Raw genomic sequence first — 27509 nt, forward strand, 5'->3', positions numbered from 1 at the left:
GTTCTGTACATATCTGTTAGGACCATTTGGATCATAATGTCTGTTAGCTTCAGTATGTCTCTGTTTAGTTGTTGTCTGGATGATCTGTCCATTGGTAAAGAGTGGGGTATTGAAGTCTCCCAATATCAATATGTGAGGGCCAATGTGTGATTTAAGCTTTATCAGTGCTTTCTTTACAAATATGCTTGCCCTTGTGTTTGCCATGTAAATACTTAGAATTGAAACATCATCTTGGTAGACCATAAAGTGGTCTGTTGTCTTAGCTGCTCCATCAGAAATCCTTTAAAGACCTTAGTCTGGACTCTTCCTGAAGGCAAGCTAAATGCAAGCATTAAAGGTACTCCATGTTCACATTTGTAAGATTTCTGCTTGTGGGGAGTGCTAAAAATTCTTCAGAAAGTATCTAGAAACCTTCTCATTCTTGGAAGTCTGTCCAATACCTATAAAGACATTTCACAATTTAAGACTCTTCACAGCTCCAGTTGTAGGAAGCTTTCTTCCTGCATTCAGAATGAATCTCAGCTTTGGCTAGAACGTACTCTTCAAACTATCTTTCTTTAAACTCCATCCAAAACCTTCTTCTGTCTGTAAGACAGCCAGCTTTGATCTGGCACCATGGTTCGTTTTCATGTGCTTACCTTAATCATACTGTCCTTCCCAGTGAAACACCATACATATGCATGGTATCTTGAGATCACATCCATCAAATCTCAGGAAAACTAAAATCACCTGCTTAGGAATGTCCTAACTTATTTTGGCCTCCCCATCATAAGAATTATATTTCAGCCCAAGAAAATGCCTCATGTGGAATCTAAATTTCATTCCTCTGAAAATTTATATTCCCTGAGGTCTACAGGCAGCATCTAAGGAGATTAAGACAACAATGCTATCCCTAAGTGAGAACATATGTGTGTGTGTTCATATTCATTCTTTGATCTGTCAATATTTTATTATGAGCTATCGAGCCTATTTGTTTTCAGGATATTTTGATTGGCTGATTATCATACATGCTATCCTTTCCTATGATTGCCATCAGAGAAACAGTCAGAAGCTAACATCCGGTGCTTGTATGGCATTTTAACCTTTATGGCAAAATAAATTATCACAGTGCTGTGCCCGTATAATCATTTCATTTAAAGATAAGTTGCAAGAGGAGTTTAATTCAAATACCAAAAGGAAATGCAGCAGCTTGCTTAAAGTGACAGAACAAATCATCTCCAGCTAAGAAGGTCAGTTGTCTTCTGGCATTTCCCCTGTATCTATTTCTCCTACCTTCTATATGACTGGGATGTTGTGAATTGGTATTAAAGAGCTATAGTGAGTTTCAGTCACCTGTGCAGGGAGAAGGGGTTGGAGAGCCAAATAGACAGACAACAGAAATTGAAAGTTGCCAGTGATTCCTAGACCCATTTGGTGCTTAGTTCAGAGTCCTCTTCAAGTTGCACAATGGTACAACTTCCTTTCTCTTCTCTCTGGTCCCATATTTGCCTGGAGAGATCAATTCCAATCCCAGGACTCTTGCTGGCAGATTGTTTTCATACAAAGAAGCTTGCCATGTTCAACTTGGACAAGACTACCAACTTACCTATATGATGAGCCTCCCATGGCCCCCTGATGAAATAAGTGGGCTATACATAAGTTTCTGGCAAAATGTGTTAAACGCAAAGTGAAAGCACCATGTATGTAAATGTTCTTTCGGAAGAGTGAGTTCCTCTAAGGGGAATTTATTAACTACCAATGCAGACAGAGAGCTTTCCTTCTAGTTAGTATATGGAAGGGTCGCTCATGTACACCCTGGTGGTAAGCATTATCTTGTCTTCCCTCAGAGTAATTTATTTCTATAGTTGTTTTTCCCCCTAGATTAATTTACTGGGATGTAAGTAAAACTCATCAGTGTCAATCCAGCTACTTCTGAGACTATCCAAACCTCAGTGTTTGCAAACCACAGACAGAGACTGATTTCTCAGCTCAGTTTCTGTCTCTCCCCATGGCAGCTCTTGCTCATCACATGAATGTGGATTCCAAGATTTTGTCTTTCTACACACAACATCTTGTTTATAGGAGCATCTTCATACACGATTGACTGAATGGATGGCTTTATAACTCCTACTTTGATTATTTATAATTTGATAACATAAAGACTTTGATCCCTTTTGTTTGTTTTCTAGCCATTTACGGGCTGCTTTTCCTAAGTAAAGTGCATAAGTCTGAAGCAGAGACATTTAGGTAATAGAATAATAACAATTCTTCACATGTGATTTCCTCATTATTATACCATCTTCAAATAAGGTTTTCTACACCCCAAAGGAAAGTGGTATGTGATCATAAAGGTTATTATTCCTATTAAAACCATAGATATGTGTTAGCAGCTCCAAAATGTCTTTAATGTGTAAAGAGGAAACCTGGAGGCTCTGTCAGCCTCATGACTGAGGAGCTGTGTGGCATTTGTCAAATCAATTAACCTCTCTGTGTCTGAGAGGTTTTATAGGTTTTTTTTTTTTTGAGGTTAAAACAATACTTGTTTTCTAGAGCTGTTCATATCCACAAAGGGAAAGACATGTCTAAGGGAAGGGAAGGCAATTATTTAGATGATTCAAGTCAAAATGAATCCTGCCAGAAAACCGAAGAAAAAAAGGAATGTGCAGTTGGTCTCAGCTGTCCAGATTGCCTGTCGACATCAATCAAATTCACAGAATAAATGGTTCAAGCCTTTTGCTTGTGTTGGGAAGTCACCTCTGTGGGCATGTTAGCTTGTTAAGACCAATGAGAGAATCATTAATGGCTTTAGGCCACTTAGCAGACATCTAAGAATAGTCGAAACACAAGAAGACTGAAGTTTTAGAGTGTGTGGATTTCAAAAGCCACTCATTTCTCAAGGTCACCTTCAAGTTTAGCATCACAGGAAATGGAAAGGGATAGAAGCCATCTTTGGTTCCATGTTCTAGACCCTCTCCTGCTGCTCCATTTATTTTCTTAATCTCCACCTATTGCCACAATAACAGTGTGAGATAGAATGTCACACAAGAGGAAACTGTGCTCCAATCACATAGTCAACAGCTGGAACCTTAGAGAAAAAAACCTAACTCCAATTCCATGAGCAAGTGGTAGGTACCACTTGCCCTTGACCAGTGTGTGCTATGAAGCCTTAAAACTTTACAAAGGTCACTGGCAGCTCCCAAGAACCAGTATGATGACTGAGCACTATGAGGTGAATGTCGTGGTCTTCCCTATTGTTATGGACACAACCTGCAGAGGTGTGAAAGGCATATTATCAGGAATTAATCCTGAGCCATCTGCAAGGATGTGGGCAGGGGTTCATACTTCTCTAAAACCTCATTGTAAGGGCTATAGTGTGAAAATTTCAGGGCACCCAGTTTAGAGTCATTTCTTCACTTATATTAGACCAAACGTCAAAACCATAACCAAACCTAAGTATGTACATTTGTGTCAAACAGGCAGAGCCTTCCACCTGAGCCAAGGAGGCAGGACTCCAATTCTAACTGCTTCTTTCTCCCATCATATCTTTTCACAACTACAAGTTGTGTGACTCCTTTGAACCTCAGAGGCTGTATAGGTGAAAAGATAATGCAAATCAACAAACACGTCATGGGGTTATCAGGGCTCAGAAGTGTGGATTGAATCTCCCCAGGAGAGTGTTAAGCACCTTTGATAATAAAAAAGATATTGGTATTAATTTATTTTTTGTCGTAATAGTAACTGTCAACAAGTCACTATAAACTACCAGGGATTAAAAGGTGGGATGGTTGCTTCCTTTTTTCCCACTGTTATCCTTAAATTAAATAATTCATGGAACATTTAGCAAATTTTATATATAAATATAATATACACACGTACACACATGTAGGCAATATAAATTATATATGTGTGTGAATATAAATATATGTGTGCATGCATATATGTATGTATCCATGTGTATGTGTATGTGCGCATATTTATACATGTGTGTATATGTATATATATGCATTGTATATGCACATGAGTATAATAATTATTTAAGCATTAGAGTCACTGTGTTTGACATCTTGATTATTCACGAATGACCAAACAGAATCAAACATTCAAAGTAATTTCAATTCTAATCATTCTTCTCCAAATAAAATTAGAAGTGTCATGTCACTTTCGTTGTCCTCTGAACTTTTCCAGACTGACATTCTTAATTTTGTTACTCTGTATTTCTTTACACACAAATTCCTTTCTATCATTCCTGGCAAATAAGTCTTTCTTAACAGTCAATGTTTTCAGGGGTTGATTTCTTTGGACAACTGACCTTTGGACTATCCAGCTAAGCAAGGTTGTAATAAATGCTAATGGTGGACACCAAGTAGAACTTCAGGGGTCAAGATATCTTTAGACATGGGGTATGGACTCTGTTTATGTGAACCCCTGCCAGGATATGAAACAGTATAAAAATGCTTCTATTCAATATGTTTCTAAAATAAACTTTGAGGTAATTGTTGTTATGCCAACTCAAAGCACTCCAATGTCATAATTATATGATGTAGAAAACCACATAGAACCTCTACAAAGAGCCAGAAAATAGTGTCTTTAAAGCACAATAGGGTTGGGTCTTCTCTTTTGCTTCAATGTTTGTGTTGGTGTTATACTCACAGCAGAGAAAATAGTCCTAAGGTCTGTTCTGTAATCACCAGTAGGTCTAGAGATGGCACACTCACTGGACATGTATGGAATTCTGATGTGTACAGGACATGTAGAACCAAGTCAATGACATGACAGGAAAAGTAAATTGTATCTTTCTTGAAGCTCAGTTTCATGAGACCCATAGCGCAGGAAGTGTAACAGTGTAAGAATATAACAATGTGGCTTCACAGAATTACCAGGACTCAGTTTTGGCCAGAATAAATACAAAACCTGCCATGTACTGATCCTTTAAGAGAGCACATGCAGGAAATTATTTGGACAGTGACACCATATGAATACAGGTGAAGAGATATGATTGGAGATATTAGAACTAGCAAGAGAAACAAAAGCTGCTTGAAAGAACTCCCCTTCAGCTATCTTGACCATCCCTGTAGTGACAAAGTCCTTAGATTAGAGAAAAACTCCAAGTCCCCAGGCTAAGAACTACAATCAAAGAGACTGATGCTTAGCATGCCATCCTGCAGCTAGTAATGGAAGCTAATGAGACTCTGGTCCCTGTTTCCACAGGGCTAGCCATCACTGTGTCACCCGACAGTGAGTCTACTCTCTCTCTCTTAGAACATTTCTTGTGAAACCTCATTTGAGATGTGGCTTTTCATTCTCAACAGCATGACACGAACGCTGCCCACTTAACGCAGCCTGGCTGTGGAAGAGATGCAGTCTCTGTTTCAGAGGGAGAGAGAAGCTTTTCTGGAAGGCTATGGATGATTTGTGCATAAAATAAGAAATCATGTTTACAGGGGTGAGGCGAGGAGCATCTGGTTTTGCAGGGCTCTACAATGAGATTCTAAGTTTGACTTGGATTGATAAGGGTGAGACAGATATCTGAGTTCTGCCATGCAGATGCTGCCCAAGTTGATGAGGTGACTCAAACCTAAATGAGATTAAAATATATTGTTTTTCTAGGCAGTAAATGATCAAAAGAAATTGATTAAGCATATAAGTGAGGTGTCAGTGACAATAATTAACTTGCAGTTCAAGACACAGACAGGGCCCTTGCTATTCATTCTATGAAAATTTATTTTACTTTGATTATGTGTGTCTATATGGGCATATGTGTACGTGAGTGTAGGTACCTACAGCCACCAGAAGACAGCATCAGATGCCCTGAAACTGGGGTTACAGATACCAACAGGTGCCATCTAAAGTGAGTGCTGGGAACTGAATTGGTATCCTCTATAAAAGCAGTACACACTCATAGCTTTTGAACCTTCTGCACTCTAACCTCCCAGCAATACTGATTTGAAATTTTTCATGGTTATTACAACAAAATTGAAATTATAAAACTTATTTCTTGCAAGCTCACTAGTCTTACCACCTACCCCACTGAAATCATGCAAATTATTAAGATATGAGGTTTGCCCTGTGTTGTTCCCAAAGGCACCTGCATGGCCAGGCCATGTATAGCGAGCTCTCCAGAGGGCACATTGTAAAAATTTGTAATGACCTTCAGTCAGACTTCAATGTACAGAGCACCCTCAAAAAGTGATAAAAAGATTAACAAGAGACTCCACCTCAAGCCGTAATCCTAGACTAATAAAAAGCTATGTTTTGATTTATTTTGTATTTCTTAAATGTGTATTCAACTTGAACTAAAGTTCTGATCACAACAAGTTGTTACAGGGGTTGGAGAGATTGCTTTGTTGGTAACATGCCTGCTGCACAAACATGAGAACCTAAGATCATATCCCCAGAAACCATTTAAAAAGTTGGGTGAGGTGGGGTATTCCTGTAACCCCAGAACTTGTAGGTGGGGTTTAGATGAGAGGATCTCTAAAACCTATTAACCAAACTGATGAGCTTCCATTTCAGTGAGAGATGTTCTTTCAGAAATTAAACATGGAGAGTGATAGAGGAAAAGTACCCAGTGTCTATTCGTGGTCTGTGCAGAGACATGTAAGTGCACCTGTCTACACTTGTGGAAACACACACATACATGCATACACTCAAAGTATAAAAGTATATATATATATATATAACAAACAACAAACAAGTACTTCATTGTTGCAGGATAGACAGGTATACCTCATATCCCACATGAATTGAAAGGTGTTTCACAAAAGTTTTGTTCAAGATAGTGGCTTTGTCTTCACCTGTATTTATTTTTTGTTCCCGTCTCAGATATATTAGATAAACTAACTGTGGTGTAAGTCAAGAGTGTAGAAACAAATAAGGGGTTATGCTGAAGCAAGGTATACACTCTGCTCATGGGCAACTTTTCTTCAAATATCTGTCCTTGGAGATGAAGAAAAATATTTTCAGTATATTACAAAGCTCTTCATGATAATGCAGGTATTTCATTTACATTTTGTGTGACTCAATATATTACAAAAAACTGATGATATTCATATTTTTGAGAGATAAAATTTGAGGCTGTTACTTATTTTGATATTATGTCAATTATTTTTAATGAATTAGATGTTTCCTAAAACACATGTGTTTGTGTTTTTGTTACTCATTTATACCTGGTACCTCATAGTCTTCATACAACTTTGACAGGAAGTTTTCTTCAAATATACAGGGTTATCACCCTGTTGCAAGTGTCCCCTGCTTCCTGAAGTCAGAAGCAATATGGGTGGGTATCTTCAGATAACCTCTGTATGAACAATTAGTACTCCATACCTCTGATCACAGTCAGTCATTTGGTTGTGGAGTGCAATCTTAGCTATTGTGTCCTTATAGTTACACTGATGCCCTGGGAAGGCTCTAAAATGGTGGGTTTACTTTTGCATTACATAAAGGAATCTTTGGATAATAACATCCCCCACATAGTTTGCAAAACAATAAAAAAAAAACAACTGAGTGGCTTTGATTTCTATTATCCGAAGACCAAGCAACATATTTGAAAATTGTGGGTCTTGTCTTTAAACCAGTAAGTTCAGCCTTGATCATTTTATCTCCTTCATGTGTTTCTTGTATTATTTATCCTAGTTATGAACTACTTGTTCATTCACAAGTATTTGAAATCACCCCTTTCTCGTTAGTGTTTAGGTCTCTTTTATCGCTCAATTCTGAGATGAAACCACCAATCTGTAAAAGCCCATAGTTTCTCTGCTCGACTGAGGAGTAGGCCACAGAGAGGTACAAGGAAGAGCTCTTTCTCTTTGGGATACTGAGAATTGAAACTGCCAGAAGTATTGGGTTCTAGGGGGAGTTGTGTTTAGTTTAGTGAGTTTTATACTACTTACTACAGAAGTTTTTATTTCAAAGGAGGATGTGGGTAGCATGTCCGGCTAGTTTTCACTGAAGACAGTAGAGCAGAACCATGCCTCTCTTCATTTTCATCACCCATCTTTGCCATCAGTGATGGTGTGAGACTTCTGTTCTTTTGCATTCAATCACTATACAACACATAGCTAAGGTTATTATGAGATAAACCAACAGGGACAGATGTAAGGAGCCCCAATGTCTTCTCTTGCTTCTATATTTAAAACTAATAACTGCAGTGTGTGGGGGGGGTGCATCTATTTTACTGTGTGCTAAATGTGGTTTAAGCTTAAATGTGTACATTTCTTTTCAACAAATGTTATTAGAGGATCTTCCACTTGTCAAGTTCTGATTCAAACTGTTAAGAAGTGAGTTATCTACATTATACATGTTCATTTCTAGGGATTATCTGTAAGAGCTAGAACTTTCTGGAAGCCTTGTTGGTACAAAAATGCTAATGATCTTCATTTCATATGCTCACCAGCATGATCTTAGGACTACAGTATTTTAGGTACAGATTAAGCCTTACCCTTGATCAAGATTCCTCTGGCAGGACTTTGTAAATAATTCTGCTGTGAGGACAGAATGGTTTCTCTTTAGGCAGCCCCTTCTGGGTAAGTGATCAATTTCTCACACTATCATAAACATTCAAGCAATTCATTATCTCTACTTTTCAAACATGTGATGCCATACTCTGAAGGGTTTGGAGGTTGTGAATCTGCACATTGGACTTAGCAACCCACACTCAGAAACCTGACCCTTGAGCTGCTGACTGCAGTGTGCTTTACAGTATTTAAACCCCTCTCACAGCATCACCTTCCATCAGATTTTGTCAGGGGTGCTTGGGGACAGGGATGCATCAGTCTGCTGCACGCACAAGTGGGCTTTATCTGGAAAGGCTTACGGTAGCCAGCCTCATCCCATTTGAACCTCCAATATGCACAGGCCCAGAGGACACATAACTACAAATATGAATGTCTCTATAAATCAATACTAGCAACAGGCTCCTCCACCTTCAAGCTTCTCACTTGAATTGTTCTGTATCTTTGCATTTTCTGGAACACCACAAAGGTTAGAAGCACATGCTCAGGCTCATTCATTCTCAAAGCCTATCATATTGCTGCTGGGTCTTGCCTATTTTTAGCTAAGATTATACTTTGTATTTTGGGTATTTTGTTATTTTATTTTGTTTTTGAGAGAGAGCCTCACTTTTTAGCTCCAGCTGGCTTGGAACATTCTTCATAGAATACTCTGGCCTTGTAGTAAGTCTCTTGCCTCTGCCTCCCAAGTGTTGGGATGACAGGCATCATGAATGCAACTTCTTTTTGCATTATTTGATACAGCCTAAAGCTAACTACTTGTATTGAAATAATATAAGTAATTATTTCCTACATATCTGTTTGCTTATATAAAACTATTGAGACTCACTGAGTGGGTCATAAACTTAGTGACTGCCAGTATGAGTACACTTAGATATTAATCCATGGATTCCACAATCTTATATTGAACTCAAAACTTATAAAGGCTCCTGTGTTGAATCCTGATGTCTTAAAAGATTCAGTCTGACCCAGCAATAACAAAGACATTCTTGATAGAGCATGGGAAAAGCTTTAACCAAGTCATGTGCAAATTTTCTTACAGAAACATTTACCTTCACATGCAGCCTTGTTACATGTAGTAACTGGGGAGTGTTAGAAGCTGGTTTTTTCTTTCTATTTCATCTCTTTTCTTAGATGCATCATGGTAAATAACTTAATGATGATGAAACCAAGGACAGACACATGTTTATTTCCAAGGGTATTTTCCAACACTCTTTTGTTCCAACAAAACAGTCAAATTGTCTTTAGTATAAATACTCCCCTCCTCAAGGAAGCCAGAAGCCAGAGAAAGGCAGCAGAAGGGCAGCTTCTGAGGCCTGCAGAGGTACCACAGGGAAATTTTTTATCTCAGGAGAACTGACCTTTCAGAGCAGGAAAATTAAATTATCTTTCTCATCCTTTACTTTTGCTGTGACATCATTAAAATGCACATTTTACACCAACATGCCTTGTTTTGTATTCATAACCTTAGAGCAAAATTAATCAGTTGTCACAAGGACTTAACGCATTTGTAAATGGTGCCTTGCCCCCCACTAAAAAAATCCGTATTGCTGTAAGGATGGCAGCTTCACATGCACACCCTTCAGAAAAGGGACCTAGCAGAGTTAACCAGTGAACACCTAATATCCCATACTCCTGTGTAGAGAATAGGTGTCTTCATGCTCTCTCTTGGCTGTTGGGCTAGTGCCCTTGCTTTGAGATTTAATGTGGTTTCATGCCTTGAAAGGAAGAATCCCTTTTATTGCTAAGCCAGAATAGCCTAAACTCTATTCTTAAAAGCTTGATAGGTAATGAAACTTAGTTTATAACTATTAATTAAGCCTCAATATGAGGAACACAATTTTATCCTAGATTAAGAACTCAGAAAATGTAAAAAATGGCAGAAGCTGTTCCATTGAAGTTTTATTGACATGGCTGCCTAAACATGACCTCAGCGAGACTGACACCAATAGATAGGCTAACACAGACAGGGCAAAGGTCATGAGGCCTAAAACCTAGACAAAGAGCTATAGACAACTAAGCAATGCACAGAGCAGGAGAACATCTCCTCATGGGAAAACACACAAATTGTTTAACCAATGCCACATTTCCAGTCTTGAAAACATACATCCCATCCTGAGCAGGTGATAATTAGACATTTAAGAATATATGCATCTTTCCCATCATTTACCTTTATTATGACATAATTAAAATGCACATTTCACACCAATGATTCTTGTTTTATTTTCATAAACCTAGAGCAAACCCTTCTATAAAAAAATAGAAAAATTAACCATTATATTTAAACACTTAAATAACATTAAGTTGTGATCTTTAGGCATTTAAGAATCTATAGTTATATATATATATATATATATATATATATATATATATATATATATATACATATATATATATATATAATTATGAAAATCATGAATTTGAAAGAGAGCAAGGCCGGTATATGGAGGATTTGAAGGAGGACTAGGAAGAAGGGAAAAATGTAATCATATTATAATCTCAAACAATAGAAAAAATTAATAAATTATTGGATAGGTTAAAAACAAAACAAAACAACACTGGGGAAAGATTCATTGAAGGAGCCATGTGTGATGTGTTTACCTGTAACACCAGCACTCAGGCAGTAGGACAACAGAAAAATTGAAGATACAAGGCCAACCTGGGCTACACAGCAAGATCTGATCTTACAAATACTAGCACCACCAATAAAAATAACAGATTGTTCATTTGTGAGTAATTCAAGGTATTGCTATTGAAAGGCCATAGAGCTACCAGGTAACTAACAATTGGTTAACAGTCTAAGAAACTATTCTCTCTGTGGCTTAAGTGTAAAGTAACCTCCTATTGGAGAAGAATTAACAAATAGAACAAGGTACCCATAGTCTTCATGAAAATTGGATCTTACCAAGGCCTCTATCTGCCTTTATAGTGTAAATGGAAGGATACTAGGGATTATGCTGTAGGAATACCATAGTGAACAGAGAACCAGTGATGAGGGCCAGAGAAGTATGTTGGAAAGTTTTTTGGAGGGGTGTGGAAATTAAAACAAACAAACTGTAAAGTTTTAGGAGGAACATAACCTGAGTAGATCTGCATTTTTGAACATTTTCTGGCATCAAAGAGAAATTTGTTGTAGAGAAACAAAAATAAAGGAAAATCAAAGTAGTTGGCACTTTGAAATGCTTCACATTCTAGATCACGTGAATGCACCCTGTGAGATGTTGGTGAGGCTGAGGATAAGGAAGTGTTGAAAGAGATGAAGAATCAACATGACTGAAGGGAGGTGATAAGATAAAAAAGAAATTAAGATGTGACAGTAGTGAAAGAATTGTAGTGTCTACCTTCCTGAATTATATGTTCTATTCGAGAATGATGAGATGAAAATCTGAAGCATTATTTTAAAGCTATGTAGAGATACTGAAGCGTTTCAACTTTGTGTTTGAATAAATACCCTGAATATCACTTATTAGCCATGTAGCTGATAACATTTTCCTTGTGAAAAGGACTGCTAAATTATAGGGAATATGTGATGCTATGGAAAAATTCTAAAGCACATGTAACTGGAAAAATAATGTTACCTATATGTTCAACAGTTAAGTCAAAATGGGTAACTGTTTAGAAGTTATTTTTTTTGCCAAAATAAGTAACAAACAAAGAATGAGTATTTTATTCTTCAACTTGGAAGCCAAACAAATGTATTTGTGTTTCTAAAATATCTAGATGAGACACGCTATTTACCTGTCTAGGAAAACACTTGGTTCTTTTTGGTCAAATATGTTCATTCTTTTTTATATCAATAATATTCTGGTTACAAGTCCCTCCAACAACTCCTTCCACATACTCTCTACCTTTTCATTCACCTAATTCCATACCCCTCCTTTCACTTTCTAAGAGGTAGAAGAAAAGGGAGAAGAAAGAATTAACGATATTATTAAAATAAAATAAAATAAATCAGATAGATTAGGACAAAACAAACACAAAAAATAAGCCAAAGGAAAAGCACAAGAAACAAATACAGACCCAGACACACACACATAAATACCACAGAAGCACAAAAGCAGAAGCCATGATATATAAGCAAAAAATCAGTAAGGGGCAAAATAGGTTCAACCAAAGCATCATCAGAAAAAAACTAAACAAATAAACAAACAGGAAACAAAACAAAATTCCAAAAATACAATTGAATCCTTTTTGAGTCCTGCCCTTAAGCGTTGTTTGTATATTCAGTGAGACTCTGTTGTAGAACAAAAAAACAAAACAAAAAAAAAACAAACAAACATATTTTTCCTTTGCAAGTAAAGGTAGCTAGTCTCAATTCTTGGGCACCCAAGCAGTGTTGGGTATAGGTTTCATTTCATGGCGTGGGTCTTATATCCAATGAGCTAGTGATTGGTTACTCCAACTTCTCTGTCACTGCTGCACCAGTGTATCTTTCATTCAGGTCACCCTTATAGATTCAAGAGTTTGTAGCTGGCTTGGTGCTTACCTTCCTTCTCTGTTAGCTTGCAGAGTACCTTTTGGTACCATGGCCTAGTCAATAAGGGTAAAAGGTCTAAGTAGGCACCAGCTTGACGTCCCTGTGTTCTCTGAGTTAGTACAATCAGTTTAATTCACAAAACAACCATCTCAGTTCATATGCATCTTCATAACACTGAAGAAGCCGTAAGAACGCTGTCTTGGTAATTTTATTGATAAGGTATATTATTATTATTATTAACTCTAAGTTGCTATGTTTTAAGTTAGATTCAAATAATTATAACTAATAGATTTCACCATTGGATAAAACGTTTCCTCATTTCTGTCTCTATGATGCACTAATAACCACCATTCTACCTCATGCTTCTATCATTTGACTGTTAATAGACTCCATGCATAATTATATCCTAAAATATTTGTTATGGCTAATGTACCATGCTTCCTTCCAGACCCAATCATGACATTGTTCTGATCTAATGTCTGAAAGATACCTGTCATTACATATTCACTCATTCATTAACAGTCAACCTGCAAGTTATTTCTACACCTTTGATATAATGAGTGATGATGTCGTAGATGAGGGTGTAGATGTCAAGATGTTGTTTTCATTATGTTTGAACTTACACCTAGAAAAGTTATTGCAGGGCAATATTGTAGTTGTTATTTTAAAATAAGTTGAGGAAGCCCTATATTATTTTATACAATGCCTTAACTATATAATTCTTGAAAAGATTTTCAAAGTATCACCTTTCTCCACATTTTTGCTCACAGGTCATCTTCTGTCCTTTTGATTACAGCCATTCTAGCAAGTACAAGGTATTACTGCACTGAGGTTGAGGCTTTCCTCTTCCTCTTCTCCTCCTCCTCCTTCTTTTCTTCTATATCTGTAGACAATTTATTATCATCTCTAAAAAAAAAACGTATCTATTCTCATCCTTTGGCCAGTTTTCAAATTAGATAGTTGATTTATTTTTGCTGAGTTGTATTTGTTAGTTTTCTGCTTTGGAAGTTAACCTTTTGTTGGTTTTCGGCTTTCGGATATTCTTTCCAGTTCCCCATGTGGTCTTTATACTTTTTATTTTATCTTTTGCTTTCCATATTCACCAGATTTATTTCAGTTATATGTTACCTGGCTCCTCCCTTTTGTTTACTTATGTTTTAAACTTTTGTCACTGCTATAATTATTGCTTCATATCCCTAAAATGATTGCCAACTTCAACACCAAAGATCATTCTCCTGTTTTATACTAGTACTTTTAGAGTTTTAGATCTTACATTTAAATCTTAAATAATCTTAAACTTTTTTTTCATAAAATGAAAGAAAAGGATCTGAATCAGCTATTTCTTGGTGAAAATATATTGTTTTCCTAAAACCACTTGTTGAAGTCTCATGCTGTTGACCAGTATTTATCATTTGACCTCTTGTGAAAGAAGTGTATTCCACAAACTTCTTTGTTACTTCCCAGGGTCTTAATTGAGAAACATTGGTATATGTGTTTGTGTCCCATGCTTTTGTGACCAATAGACATTTGTTATTTAGATAGAAATTGGAAAGTGTGTTGTTTCTAGCTTTGTTCGTCTTTCTCAAAATCACTTTGGTTAGTGGGAGCTTTTTTCATCCTATGTAAATCTGAGGGATTTTTTTTCTATTTTCATAGAAAATATTAATGGAATTCAAATAATCATCTTACTTAATTGCCACTTTTCCTTGTAGTATGGACATTTTCACAGTATTAGATTTGGATCTGGTCTGTCCTTCCATTTGTTTGTATCTTTTATTTCTTCAGTCATAATTTTCAGCAGAAAGGTTGTTTTTTTACCTTGTTGGTTAAATTTATTCTAAAGAATTTTATTTTTGATGTAATTGATAATGGGATTTTCTGCTAATGTTATTTTTTACAACAGTTCATTGTCAATGTATAAGAGAAGGGAAAAACTGAAAAAGAAGATGAAAGCTTTTGCTTTAAGATCAGGAGGAAGACAAGATGTCCACTCTTGCCAAATCTATTTCAACACACTAATTGAAGTTTTGGCCCAAGCAACTGAATAAGAATAAAAAGTGAATGTCACTCATGTTGAAAAGGGAATAGTAACTTATTTTTGCAGTTAATGTAAGGACGCCTCAAAAAATTATATCCCTTTGGTCTAGAAACGGACATGACCACTCAATGGTGTAGCTAAGGGAAAATGTCTTATTGTAGGTGTGGGGGAGAGTACTGCAGAGGCATCTGGGAGAGCTCAGAGCAGAGAGAGGAAATAGTAGACTAGTCATGCTTAGCAGACTGGTCCTTGCCTGGAGAGAAGCAGGAACAAATGGAGAGTTGGGAAAGTTAAGGGGAGGGAGGAGAGGAGAAGAGCTAGGCTTCTAACTTGGACTTTGGACTATGTATCAGGTAATTGTGCTACTGAGAGAGCCTGCAAGCCAGTGTTTTGGTATGCTAATAGGCACTACAGATAGCCAGGTAGCCACTTGTCCCTTCTGCCATTGATAAGGGAAATAGCTCTTTTTTGATGTAGAGAGACTGGCTTCACAAGTTCCTGGAGAAAGCTGACTTTTGTCTAACCACCAGAATTTGGGGTAATGGAGTTTTCTTTGGAACTGACATTTGGGAAATAATGATTAGAATCAGTAAGATATAGTATATATGTTACCATAGTGTATGTTGTAGTATATAATACCAACATTATGAAAGCTACTTGTTCTATATATTAACAATAAGATTTTTATTATGCCTGACTGTAAACCCTTGAACTTATGTATGACCTTTTACTAGATGTACTCAGACATGTTCTGTTTGCACCAAATTATTTTCTTTGAAGAATGTGGCTTATTTTTACAAGCTCACACCATAATCCTGACTTTAGATTACAGTTATTTTCTATTTATATACCTGTCTTAGAGCATGCTAGTGTGTTTCTTCATGTCTTGCTTATGTCTTTGGAATACACTTGGACTGGTCACTGCTATATAGATTAGGGGTCTGGGGAAGAAAGCTTTGTCTTTCCTAGTTTTTACTTCCCCTTCGAATTTTAAACTTCCAGAGAAACAGATACATTTTTTTTTGCTATAAACCATGTTATCCAATTACACATTGCACTTGTAAAATCATTGCATATTCTTGATATATCGAAATGTTTGTCTCATTGTTGTGTAGAACCCGGGACAGAAGGAAGGCCAAGACCTGCCTATATCACATGGCACCTAGATATGTGGCTCAAGCATTTTTCATCTAAAGACATCTTTATCTATACCATGTTTCACTATGTTTTTTTCTATTCTCTGACTGAACTTACATAGTAAGAGAGCTTGCCTAATTTGGATGTGTAATTCAGACTACATTGTAAACTCTCTCAGAGATTTTATTTTAAGCCTTCCCTGTGTTTGTGAAATGGAAGGTGTTGCTCCCTATAAAGAAATGCAGGCACTACCGAGCAGGTGCTATAGCTCATTGTGGGAGTAGGGCAGGTCTTCCCCAGGGTTCTTTAAATGCTCTCAGAGAGCCAAGGTCTATTCTGCCTCAGTAGAAAGCAACTGTGCATCTTCCATCTAGCAGTTAATATTGGCGACCTACTGTTGTGCCCAGATCGCGACCCCCAGAGACACCACCTAAGATGAGAACATGCCAGAATGCAAAACAAGGTTTAATTCTGGATATCCAAAAGCAATACAAGTCTAGGCAGGGACTTCGTCCAATATATCCAACTCAGTGGAGGCTGGAGGAAGCGCCCAGCTCTCTGCAAGCTCAGTTTTTAAAGGCAAAAAAACACAAGGTTACATCATTTAGGGGTGCTAGTATGGGTACAATTCTGATTGGCTCGCTTCTAGGGACTTTCTAGAAATCATGGTTTAATTTTATTTCTAAGGGGGTGGTTGTCTATCACCATTTCTCATTGGGTGCCCCCAGGTGGGGATATCTGGTGATTACACAGTCACTGTGGAGACTAGGGTTGGGACATTCTATGGTCAAACAGTTACCTAGGGAAGCAGGGAGAGGACATTCCATAGTCTGGCAGTCATTACCTCGTGACTACCTTGTGACTCTGTACTTTTACACTTCCTGGTTCTGGAATCTGGACTGACTGGTTTTAGTAACTCATGGCCTCTTCCAGTAACTCATGGCCTGTACCTAAAAGGAGAAATCTTAGGCCTTAGTTTTAGGGTGAAAGCATTTTGGTCTTATTTTGGTTCCATACCTACAATGTCTGAATTTAGAATCCAGTTCAAAATTTGAGGCTGTATCTTTCATTGTACATGACAGCAACATAGAGTCTGAAACCATGTGATCAAACCTGGACTCCAAACCTGGATTGCTGGCCATCTTTTGTGTTGGACATTTGGTGAACTTCTTAGAGTGGTAGTGTCCATGGAGAGTCTGGTTCCTATGTAAGGGTTGTTATATGGATGGAATATACAGAAGTTGGTGTCCGCCGCTCATAAGCAAAGTATCCTCCTTGTAGGAATTGTGAAGAATTCTTTTCAGCATAATTCTTTATAAGTAAAAAATAATAATAATAATAATAATAATAATAATAATAATAATAATAATCTCTAACATCTGTGTTCTGACTGTAGCTTCTATTCAGGGTTTAAGCCTCTGAAACAAGAAGCAGTACTTGGGGGTAGTGGTTGTGATGGTAGATATAAACTAAAAATTACTAAGGCTGGGGGAAGGTGGCTCAGTGATTAAGAGCACTTGCTGCTCTTTCTTACTTAGGGACTTACGTCGAATGGCTCAGAACCACCATTTACTCCACCTACAGAGGATCCAGTGCTCTCTCCCGAAGTCTGCAGGCACTGCCATACAACATATAAACACACATAAAATAATCTTTATAAAACATTGTCAAAAGTGGTTATGGTTAATAGTGATTTCAGTGTGTGTTATATCTTTTCTTGCCTGCATTTTATATACTTGTGATCAAGGACGTATGTGCTAAGAAAAGTCACATATTCAGCTGTTTGGTATCTAGCATGTATATTTACTAGTAAATTCACGTATTTCTTGTTCCAGATTTCCATTTTTCTCCAGGGATCTCCAGGGTCATATGGCGCTTATACCTTCAGCCAGAGCAGTGTGTCCTCTAACTAGACTCCAATCTGTGTTGCTCATGGCAGAGCAGAAGATCAAATAGATGCCATTGGTGGGTACATTGAACTCCCCATACAAAGTTATGTAATTCCAGCTCTACATATGTCTCCTTCAGAAAATCCTGACAGAAAAGCGAAATTGGAAGTGGGGTGAAACAATAGCTATTATGGCTACACTGTAGCTGAGGACTTTGCATCGAGGCCAAAAGATTCCCTGCACCTGCTAGTACCACATAAGTATAAATAACAACTATTTCCCCTCACATTACAACTAGCAGAGGAAAAAAGGAAGCTATGAGGAGGCATTCTAAAAACTACATCACAGTGTCAGGAGTTCTTCTGGTGCAGTGTTCCCAGATGAAAAGACTCAGATGGAATGAAGTGATTTATCAAATCTAAGCCCATGTGTGTTAAACACAAAGTGAGCAGTAGCAGTATACCGTTGACTCACTTCTTTAATCCTATGTGACAGGCTGCAAGGCTTTGTGTGTGTCTCTTTGTGTGTGTCATGTGTCTGTATGTGTGTATGTGCTTGCATCTGTGTGTGTGTGTGTCTGTGTGTGCATGTGTGTGTGTGTGTGTGTGTGTGTGTGTGTGTTGATGTGCCTGGATGTGTGCAGCTGCATATCTGTATATGTGTCTATGTATGTGTATCTGTGTGTGTCTCTATTCATTTGTGTGTGTCTGTATGTCTCTGTGTCTGTGTATATGCATGTCTGTGTGCCTGTGTGTATGTCTGTCTGTATCTATGTGTGTCTGTTTGTCTATACATGACTGTGTGCCTCTCTCCCTGTCTTCATTTGTGTATCATATGTGTACGTGTGTGTGTGTGTGTGTGTGTGTGTGTGTGTGTGTAAACTCACACTGAAGGAATCTAGATTGATTACCTACTCATCTTCCTGTAAACATTTGCTTTTTTAAAATTTACTCCTCCTCAGTGGAATAGAATTATTTAAATTATTCAGCATCTAAAAACACTGAAATGTATGTAGCTCTGTTGGCAGTTGCTCTATTAGGCCCTGCACCCCACAATGAGAGAGGAGAGAGCTGGGTTTAAGCCTTCATCACAATGATACACTGGCCGCACACTGAAGCCCCTGTGACAGACAGAGGCAGTGTATGTTTAAGAATGGCAACCAGTATGGTGCCACATGCTAGGACAGCCTTGAGATCTCACTTGGAGACGTGGGTGTGAGGCAAGATGAGAGTGAGTTTCCCCTCCTGCTCAGCCCAAAGTTTAGGTATCCTCTCCCAAATGAGCTCATCTGAAACTTAGCTAGCCTTCTGTCCTTTCTGCCCTGCCCGGGGAGCAGTTTAGCACTGAGACCTCCCTCGGGACACAGGAGGGTTGCTGAGCCCTCTCTGCCTTCCTTCGCTAAAGTCACTTAGTGTGGCTCAAGCTAGGCTGCTCTTGTGGAAAGCCTTCTGACGGAAGTACATTTGCATCAGACACAAAAAGGAAGTCATTTTCTATGCAGCTTGCTAAATCCTGCTCATCCAAGAACAGAGTCCCCAATCTCGTTGAACAACAACGTTTGAGAGAAATTGGAAAGGTGAGGAACACTGCACGCTTCTCTACATTTCCCCGTGCATATAAGCAAGGGCACTGGATTGCCATTAGAACTTAATGGCATTGGGAACAGAATGCTGCTAACATATTTAAGTCCAGTGTGCATGTGTGTGTATACATGTGGTGCCTACAGTGAGTGTTTGAGCATTTGCTATCATTGATGCATCGCAGTTTACAGAGTCAAATTCATCATAGGCATCATATATTTGTACAAATTGGAAGAATTATAAGGACGAATCACAAAAATGATTGAGGGTATGAAGGCTTTAACATACAATGTGAGATTCACAGATCTCTAAGTAGTGAGTAGAGCTCCATGAGACTGCTGCTATAGCATCGCTCTCTGCCTCGGGGGCTGTAAACCCCCAAAGAGGAATTTGCAGGGCAGTAAAAGGGGCATTACAGAGAAGGAAATGAGCAGAGAGGAGTTGTCTGCATATCAAGGAAAAAAGTTTGTTGGAGTGGAAGCTATTAGGCAGCAGAATTACCTCCCCAGGGAGACAGTGGAGTCTGTGACCCCATTACAGGGGACATAAAGCCTGGCCGGATGGTCCAGTTCCCCAATATGCTACAGGGAGGGCCTCCCCCTGGGCCTCATGGAGAAATGGAAGGGAAGGAAGGAGTATGACTCCATCTCTAGGCGTTTATGGTTTGAGTTTTGTGTGGGCATGAATACTGAAGCAGCGTACTCCAGCCCCCAGGATCTGACGCCAAGGTTAGGTTTTATAATCCTCTGTTACATACTTAGGTATTATCATCAGACTGTCTGTTCCTAAACCTTTGATATATTTAAACGAAATAGAACCTCTGGGTTGCTTTGGAAACTGCACCATTTGATGCATGCTTTAATCTAGAGACATTTCCCCAAATATTTTTTCAAATGTGCATGTATGTCCTGTGGGGTGTCGGGTAGAAAATGAACCTGTTTGAACTGCAATCCATCTGGAAGTTCTCTGTTTTTATGCAGCCTGTGTTCCATGTGTGCGTGCTAAATCTGCAGCCATGCTAATGGAATATTAATATATTCTTACTAGAAGGGCAGATTAAGGCTTGAAAGGAAACAAAAAAAAAAGGTAAAATAAAATAGAATATAAAGGAAATAACAAATGAAAGAAATTGGAACCAGTAAGATCGCAGGGTCTCAGCCACAATCCCCTGGGGGAAGGACAGAGGAAAAAAGACTCAGTTCTTTCTTTTTATCTTGCAAGCAATTACTGGCAATTTGTTCTGGCCAGTAAAACTTCTGATATTATCATGGTTGCTGAGTAATTTATCATCAAAGTTTAATGTGAAAACAGGTGACTGTGTAATCACCAATCTCGGGACAGGAATAGAATCGTTATTATTTCTGCCTGAAGAGAGAATTTTTTTTTTCTGTCAATTGACTTAACGGCCAAAAGGCTGTTCATCATATCACCATGAATTATAAAACCTCTATTAAATATTCATAAAAGTTTTGAAATGAATGTGTGATAGAGATGAAAGCTGGGCTAATTTAAATACCTACCAGACCTGTCTTAATTACAGAGGTAAAATGAGATATAAAAATTATAGCAGCAAGGGGGGGGGGACTTGAAACAGTTCATTCCATACATTCTAGAAAATGCCTCTGCAAGCTACCCTACACTAAGCCAGGAGCTCTGATTCCCAAGCACCTTATGTTACTCACATGGCACAGTCATACCTTTCTTCTATAAAACATAGGATGGGGCATCCTAGAAACCTAAGATGAATGATTTTTGCTGCCTCCAAAGTGTAAATAAAAGTATCTCTTGTAAAATACGCCCATTTGTCACCCACTCGAATTCATATCCTCAGCAAGAAAAGCATGCAGTGCTGGATGAGAGGCTAAATGCAAATGAAAGATATTCAGTGACTGCTCACAACAATGTTGGATTTTGTTTGTTTTTAGACAAGGCTCTGCAGCCCAGGATGGCCAGGAATTCCCCCACATAGTTGAGGATGAGGCCGAATATCCAATCCTCCTGCCTTTATCTCCTGAGTGCTGGGGTACCATACCTGTCTTATGGTGCTGGCCTTCAAACCCAGGGATGCCTGCAGGAAGAGCAAGGATTATGGCAACTGAACTACATCCCTAGCCCCATTACTGGGAACTTTTCATCTGACATGGACTTACAACAATGGCACACAGGGTGTGTCTCTTTTGTTTTCCTTGCAAGACTTGGACAAGCAGTGTCTCTACTACCTAAAAGACTGTTTCTCACAGGATAGTAAGAGGCTCTGATTGATTCCAAGGGGACCAATCAATCCAAGTTCTTCCTCAGGACCCTGACAATGTTAACACAGGTTGCTAAACAGAGGTATTTCTTTTTCTTCCCCAAGTCTGTGTAATAGAAAAGCAATTAGAACCTTGAATGGTTTTCTTTAGGGAAATCAAACTGGACATAAAGGGCTATAATCATAAACACACTGATCATTAGAACTGGATTGTATTGTCTCAAGGTCGTCTTGTACACGCAAATGTGTTTTCATTCAACACAGATGTGTCGACACACATACAGATGAACAGGGAAGCATGTTGTGTGGCATAGGCAGTAAATTCTCGGGTATCGTCTGGCTTGATCTGGAACAATGTACTTCACCTTTCTAAGTTCCAGGGAGGGACTCTGTGAAATAAGGAGTTACCTGGGCGCTTGCTAAAGACCCATCCAGCTCTAATCGTGTGAGGCTACAATTATGAACGTCTCGATAAGAGGCTCTCTGGCTCTTAGGCCGCCACCCAGGAAAATGAATTCCACTTTTAATTTCCTCTTTGGTGATAGGAAATCTTAGGACATGCAAGGTTAAATGACCCACAGGGAAGCCCAGAACAGTCAGCTGTGGACTCACTGCTTTGGCTCCCAGGCTATAGGTGAGCTTTTTGAGAACCAGTGAGAATTTCTTTCGACTGAAGCTGTTTCATGATTATTTCGGTGTCTTTCTCAATCTCTGTGGTTCCACTGTATTCTGACATAAATGAGCAAAGATGCCAAAAGTCCCCTATGGACAGTGAACCTCTAACAGGTTTCAAAGACAGTAGGGATCTCTTAGATCCATCCTGAGCCCATGCTACAGTTCCATAGACAATGAGCAAATTCGACTACAGGCTGATTTTTGACTCTAGATCAGAGTTCTGGAAGAGAAGAGAATGAAGAGAAAGCAGTTGGTAGGAAGGACCAGTTGAAACTTAGAGGATGCCACATGGACACAGTGAGGTAGTCTTCGTGATGGCTTAATGGAGTGCATATATAACCTGTTATATAAAAACTGGGTGAGTGCCTACAGTTATACAGCATTCCATTTTTCCAAGTAGCTAATGTAGATTTTTTTCTCTATAGCTTTCAGAAAATGATCTAATTTTAAAAAATATCTGTTTAGTTTGTACATATCTACTATGTACCTAATAGAAGAGCAGAGTCTAACCTCATGACTAGACAGAGGGCAAAGTTTATTTGTTATATTCTTTGATAGATAATGTCCAGAATGAAACAAAGATAGAGAAACAGACAGACAGATGATAGATAATCGATCCATGGATAGATAATGGGCACATTGCTGCTATAAAACTTATTATCCTGAAACAATAACCATTTTCTCATTTCCTATGGAATGCTGATCACAAATGCCTGAGCAGTCAGTCTGCTACCTGTGTTATTATAAATCACTAGATCTTGCTATTTGGGACACACCTGTTCTGAACTTTCCAAGGTAGTTTCCTGATATAATGTACCCATAAACACTGGTAATGGCTGGAAATTATCAGTAAGTGACACTACTTGTCTGGGTGAACAAAAACTGCCACTTCTCCTCATGGACTTTCGGGGTAGTTTTAGCATTTCTTAGGGCCATTATGAGCCAGAATCATATTAAAGTGACAACTTCCATCCCTCACAGGCTTAAGCCTTAAACTGGCTGAGTCACTCTTATCAGATTCCATTGGTTAAATCAAGGTACAAGTTCAAGCCATATATAGGTGCTAACGAGTGTGAGAAATACTTCTTTTTATGGAACCAGCATATAAAACATAAGCATGAAAATATAGCCTTAGAGTAAATAAGAATAATACTGTACAATCATCCTGTAGCAGCATCTTTCAGCATCTTTGAGAGAAGACCTTGTGTACAACAGAAATCATACAGAAATGGGTCTGCTTTTGTCCTGCTCGGTAGCATATTTGGTAAAAGTCTAACTTCCTAAAGAAGATCCACCTAGCATATTCTTGACTTGTATGCTGACAAAGAAATATGGAGAAAATCAAAAGATGTGTCTGCATATACTATTTCTTTTAAAATTCATTTTGATAAGCACTTTTTTTAGTGTTGGAATCAACAAAAATTTTGTATCTTCTTTGATTCAGCTGCATGGAAAGATACTGTTATTTTAAATTTTCTGCAGGACTTTATGCTGTGTGCTTGTCAGAGAAACAAAGGATAAAATCAGTGAGGAGAAAAAACTAGGCTTCATTACAGAGACTGCTATCTAAGCATCGGAGTGTTCACCAGTGGGACGGGGTTTGAGGAAGGGCACCATTCCCACTGGAAATTCCTTAAGTTCCAATCAGTTAGGTACAGCTCATCAGAAATAAATTTAAAAATCCTCATAGGTTTAAAATTGATCTGACAAAAGTTTAGATGCTCTAGGTTTTCAAACATGAAAATTTTAAAGACATCTTTATCAGAAATCCCAAAATTATTTAGTTATCTATCTATTTAGCTTTAAAATGGTGAAAATCACCACCAATGGTAATATCAGCATTTTTGTTTGAAAAAAAATATGGTGAAAATTGCAGCAGAAACAATGTGCAGATATGTTATCTGGTTTAGAAGAAGGTAGGTGAAAAGTGTTTACAGCAATGGATTACTAATAATTTCATTTTTCTAAACAATAACAACTTCATTTTTCTTTTTGTTAAATTCACCAGTTGAGAAAGCAATTTCTGTTTATGTACATATACAGTTTGTTATTTAAATGACTCTGAGTGTGTACTGAAATAGTTCAGTAATGTGAGTTTTTCAATTCAGACAAAAAATGTCATAACTTATCCTATTTAAAACAAGTATTTCCTTTTTAAAAGTAGATTCAGTAATCTACCTTTTTATATTATCCATATTCTCTCTTTTTTCTTTTCTGAGTAGATTCAAAAATCTACTTTTTAATCTTATCATGTATGTATCTTCTCTTTTTTTCTTTTCAGAGTAGATCAATAATCTACCTTTTCTTTATCCTCTTTTTTCTTTTTCTTTTTTTTTAAACAAGAACCCTGTATCTTATCTCCCTTGTTTAGCTTTTTTTCTGACCATTAACAATTAATTACTTGTAACCAACCATCGTAAACAATTACAATATCCATAACTCATTAAATGGCCAAAACTACCCAACCCACCTCTTGGGAACTTGGGCATCTGTGTGGGTGAAGCATCTTTGGGAATCCTGAAAAAAATTTTGGGGAGTTAATTGTCAAGTCCTAGGAAAGGTAGCTGTATCATTTGTTGTCCAGTCTCTGCATAATGGGAAAACACAGGGTTTGTCTTAAGTCCTTGCTTGAGTAGTCTATGAATCTGGATCATCTTAGTTAGTCATCTCAAAATTCTCTTGAGTAGTTTTTAGTCCAAAGCTGAACTTTGGGTGGTGTTAATCAGATTAATGGCATTATCATAGTACAAGTCTATGTGGAATCATTGTTGTGGGATACCATCATCTTTATGGAGATTTCAATGTCTCTGTTAGGCATCGTCATGGTTCCTTGCAGAATTTTGTGTGTATGTGTGCCTACTCTGTGGTTTGGAGCTATCACAATCTTATAAATGTCTGCTTCTTGGAACCATGAATGTTCTTCCTTAGAAGAAAATATCTTCACAGCAACTTCCTCTTCCCACCATTTGCCTTGCCAAACTTCTCCAAACTGACCTTTGCTGATGCTTTCTTGTAACACGATGGTCCTGGCAATTGTTCTCTGAACAAGGAGCAGTAAACCCTTCATCCCCAGTAGCAGCATCACCACAGTCACCAACAGGATGAGAAGCAGCCAGCAATGCTGAGCAGAAGCCACTGCCTCTATGGTCCCACCTCTGTTTGTGGCCTGGCCCGACCGCAGACACAGCTTCTCCTCAGCAAGACTCCCAGGCTGACCTCGAACTCAGGATCCTCCTGCCTCGGCCTCCTTCAGCAAATCCTACCCGCGTGTGCCACAGCAACCAGCTCCATGCAGCTCGGGCCTGAACTGGGGACTGCAAGGCTACAGGCAAGCTGCTTTTTCATAAATCTGTGCCGCACAAGACAGAATATGAATAAGAGGTAGATTATTGAATATACTCTGAAAAGAAAAAAGAAAGGATATAGATATGATATAGATAAAAAGCTGGATTATTAAATCTACTTTTAAAAGGCAACTGCTAGTTTTAAATATTATGTATTGGATTTTTGTATATTATACACAAATTATGTATATTGATACAAATTTGAGATTGATTTTGTTAGAAAATACTGTATGTATATTTCTAATCTTGTTCAAGGTATTGTACCTATACAGTTCATTTAAAAATATAATGCAATTTGCTAATCCTTGAAAATTATTATTACCAACTAATTAGGATGTAAAGAAATGTAAGTTAGTAGTTAGTCATTACAATCCAATTCGTAGTCATATTAGGTATGTTTTCAAGATCAATCAGAGATATATTTTATATAGACAGATCATCTTCAAACCCTTCAGAGATCTATAGAATATGGCATTTAAGATGTTTTAATAACATAGATTGTTTTCTTTTTTTCTTTTTTTTTTTTTATTTTTTTATGACTATGAGACACGTTGGCTCCTGGCAGCACCAATCTGCTTCAGAGAAGATATGGGCATTGAAGAACCTCCACATGGAGTTTACTTTCACTGTGGCAAAAGTTAGCCACTAGGCAAGAAAATGCCCTTGCATCAACTGCTGACAGTATGTTGTCTAGAATGGAAAAGCAGGACACACACACACACACACACACACACACACACACACACACACTTACAAAAAGGCACTGCCGATCCTTGCCAAGACAAGTATGGTTGCAGCTTTGGCAACAGGCATCCTCCGAGGTCAGGACAATATGGCACCATCCCTGAAGGGGCTTTGCAATCTGGAAAAGGTCCAGTGCCCCTCCTTTGAAGGCAGCTGAGCAGGCGGTGGGCTGATGGCTCCTGGTGTGCTGTGGAACAGTAGCTGGAACAGTTATTCTTGAAGAGTAACTAGGCTGGTGGAGTCTAACCTGTCAATGGTAGACTGGCATTTAATAAAGGAGATGAAGCCACCCACAAGCCAAAGAGAATGGGAAACTGAATTCCAAAAATACCAGCAACTTCCAGAATTTAAAATCCTGAACCATGACACAACACTGGTGGAATTCAAGTTTATCTGGTACATAAAATACTCTCACTGATTATGGGGTCAAGCTGTAGGCCTTGCTTACATCCTGCTTCACAAATGAGTTTATCAGATATGCTAAGCCTATAGGCTGAAGATGATGCCCAATGTTACAGAGAATCCTTGGGTGACTGTCCAGGCAGCTGGCTGTTTCTGTCATAACTCACATTTTTTGGAAGTCGCGTGTTTGCACTTTCTGTTTTACTAGTTAACTTCTCAGGTCTCTGAAGGAGTTGAAGATTAGATAGCTGTAGTTATAGTTTTCCTTGTTAAGAAATTTCAGAAAAGAAACTCACTAAGAGGTGTAAAGTGTATAAAATTGAAGGACATCATAAGATAGTTTTTTGTTGGTGATATGAATTAGGATAGAAAATGAATTAGGTACATTTGGGACTCACCAAAATAGGATAGATAAGAAAGGATTTTCTCTGAATTTATCAAATGCAAATGGACTAGACATTGTTGATGTGTTTATTGCTTGTATAT

General features: G+C 38.1%; 1 long non-coding RNA gene across 3 annotated transcripts in view; it reads left to right on the forward strand.

The window, feature by feature from the left end:
- Positions 1–16968: 16968 nt before the first annotated feature.
- The window catches only part of LOC143269534 (uncharacterized), a 40283-nt gene continuing 29742 nt past the window's right edge, over positions 16969–27509 (forward strand). For all 3 annotated transcript variants that reach the window (XR_013045996.1, XR_013045997.1, XR_013045998.1), the window contains exons 1-2: positions 16969–17299; positions 17974–18103. This is a non-coding gene — a long non-coding RNA (uncharacterized LOC143269534). The remainder of the gene's footprint in view (positions 17300–17973; positions 18104–27509) is intronic.

This window comes from Peromyscus maniculatus, chromosome 19 (assembly GCF_049852395.1).
Source record: "Peromyscus maniculatus bairdii isolate BWxNUB_F1_BW_parent chromosome 19, HU_Pman_BW_mat_3.1, whole genome shotgun sequence".
Lineage (NCBI taxonomy): Eukaryota > Metazoa > Chordata > Mammalia > Rodentia > Cricetidae > Peromyscus > Peromyscus maniculatus.